The 2633-nt window shown below is 45.2% G+C and overlaps 1 protein-coding gene across 1 annotated transcript in view; it reads right to left on the bottom strand.

Moving 5' to 3' along the window:
- Positions 1–1721, bottom strand: part of LOC111723411 (ubiquitin carboxyl-terminal hydrolase 8-like) — a 25028-nt gene extending 23307 nt beyond the window's left edge. Inside the window, exon 1 of the mRNA XM_023510075.1 lies at positions 1585–1721. The gene's annotated coding sequence lies outside the window, so the exon portion shown is untranslated. The remainder of the gene's footprint in view (positions 1–1584) is intronic.
- Between the last annotated feature and the right edge of the window lie 912 nt (positions 1722–2633).

The raw sequence follows: 2633 nt of genomic DNA, 5'->3' as shown, positions 1-2633 counted from the left end.
TTATTTTTTTTTTTTCGGTTGCAGTTTGGCCGGGGCGTGTTTGAACCCCCCTCCCTCAGTATATGGGGCCGGTGCCCTACCCACTGAGCTACTGGCGACACCCACCTATGGTGTATTTTATAAGGGTACATGTTAAATCTACTAAGGGTAGAATATAAATATCTTAACACAATAACTAAGAAAATGTGGTGAAGGCTATGTTAACCAGTTTGATGAAAGTATTTCAAATTGTATATAAACCAGCACATTGTACCCATAATTGCATTAATGTACATAAATATGATTTAATAAAAAAATTTTTTTTATATTGGAGCACATGTTGCAATGCTAATATGTTAGATAAGTGGGCTAAACATATTATTCAAATGTAAAAAAATTAAATGCTACATAGGGACATTTAAAGTATTTTGTTATTTTTCATGTGCTTTCTCAAAAAATAACCTATGTGCAAAATTTCATTAATGAAAGGTGTGTCTACTTTTTTCCCCCACTATTACAGGATCCTTACTATTGAATAGTAAAGACGCATTGTGTCAGAAGAAAAGGAATACACATTTCAAGGCAGAACATGATAAAGACTTAAAGACAACTGACATCACCTTTCAAATATACTTCCTGGCCCAGTATTGTGTTGCCATGAAAAACTTATCTAAATCCACCATGAATGACATTGAACAATGAATCTTAAGCAAAATCGGTTGAAATGCAAAATCTGCTTACATAGCAAAGCCGCAGAGCAAGCCTAAAACAGGAACACTTCCTTAACAATTACCACTAGGCATTTTTAATGGCTGCAGCAGGATATCTACAAAACTAAGAATGCTTTGCAGATTCAGAAAGAGTAAACATCTTTCAGTTGGGTATCACTTTCATCTGAAACTCTCAAGAGGTCTTCACAAATATTAAATTCCTTACGCTCTGCAACACCTCTTAAGAGTCAGGTAAATATTTCGTTACTGATTGACTTGTTCAAGGTCAGAGAAAGAACCAGAGGCAAGAAATAAACCCAGGAGTGTGGTTTTCGGCTTTATGTATAAGTGCACATCACTGCAATTCAGGGTTCTAACAATTTCGAAGGTGGAGAGGAGGTGAAATTAACTTGTCTCACAACTCTGGCACGTTTTGGGGGAGGGGGCTAGATCTTCTATTTGAGGAAGTCATTTTTTTTTTTAACTCTGATGAACTTATGGGGTCTTCTACTTGAACTTCACTAAAAGCAAGTGTGACTGTGGCAGAGTAGGAACCGGGAAACACTCTGACGGGCTGTAGTGAGGCCTGCCACTGTAAACAGCAGAATATCAAAAAATGGAAGCGAAGAGAGGTCAAAGTTGGGTCTGAGCGTCCAAAATAAGGAAAGAATGGTGAAGACCATTCTAAGAACGAAAAAACACACGAAACTCGCTGGGCAACCCAAGACTCGAGGTTGGTCCCCTCCTCCACAAGCCGGTTCGGTTTCGGGCTTGTCCCACCCCTCTCCGCAGAAGGGCTCGTCTCCCGGGTGATCAGCAGCTGGTGGGAAAAAAAGGAGGTTCACAGCAGACGAATTCCCAGGGAACAGAGGCCAGGGCCCAGACCCGCACTCACCGCGGCGCCGAACGCGCTTCACTAACGCCAGGCCTGCTCGCCAAAGGCCCATCTCCCAGGAACCCGAGGGAGACTCAGCCTTCGCTATCCCCGCGGAAGCCAGCCCAGCTCATCCCCTTTTCCCGATATGCATTGCGTGGCGACGCGTCGCGTCCTCCGGACGTCACGGCAGGGCGGGGCTTTGCGTGAGTTTTCTGGGCTGTTGTGTATCTCCTGCCCTTCCGCTGCTGATGAGCGCAGTGGGGGAGCCTGATGGGGGGTTGAGGAGGGTGTTCCGGGTGGGCAGTGGCTGTGGTGGCGATGGCGAACCTGGGACTGCCTTGAGCTGGGTAGAGTTAGTACGTCCGCCTCTTACTCCACCCCTTGAGGCTCGCATTTCCGGGCTGGAGCCAGGTGGCCTTGGTGTCACTTCGCGTCCTGGGCCTTGCTGCGGAGGAAGCAGGAAAAACTACGTGTTTTCATCCCCAGATTGGAAATTTGGAAAAACTAGAAGAGGGATTTGAATCCCCTCACATTCTGGCTAAACATTCTCTGAAGCCCAGCCTGTGATTAAAAAACAGTCATGACCCTGAAAGGCATTTTACGTACACATTCAACGTCACTTAAAGGCCAAAATCTCACAATGTAAGAGGTCTGAAATTTATCGCGAGCTGACTTATGTGCTCTACAAAAGAAAGATGATCAGATACTGCGATTATATGTAAACAAAGTTGCTTTGGACGGAGCTGCCGGCCATGGTTACTCAGGGACAAACCGGGTATCTCATGGATTCCAAATCTGGACAGCAGGGTCTAGTAAACGCCTTAAAGTTTAAATGAAAAGTGCGCGCCATTTAAATGTTAAGTAAATATGAGATGACCAAATGAAAGCGCCTAGACAAACAGCTTCACATGTAGTTTCAACAAGTGTTCATTTCCTTTGCATCACAATGAAACACCTGGAAAGGCTCGGCGCCTGTGGCTCAAGCGGCTAAGGCTCCAGCCACCTACACCTAAGGTGGCAGGTTCGAATCCCCAGCCCGGGCCCGCCAAACAACAATAATGGCTGCA

This window comes from Otolemur garnettii, unplaced genomic scaffold (genome assembly GCF_000181295.1).
Source record: "Otolemur garnettii isolate 467f Iridium unplaced genomic scaffold, OtoGar3 scaffold00011, whole genome shotgun sequence".
Classification (NCBI taxonomy): Eukaryota; Metazoa; Chordata; class Mammalia; order Primates; family Galagidae; genus Otolemur; species Otolemur garnettii.
Note: the sequence above shows the minus strand (reverse complement) of the source record. Positions and strands in the feature narration are given on the sequence as shown.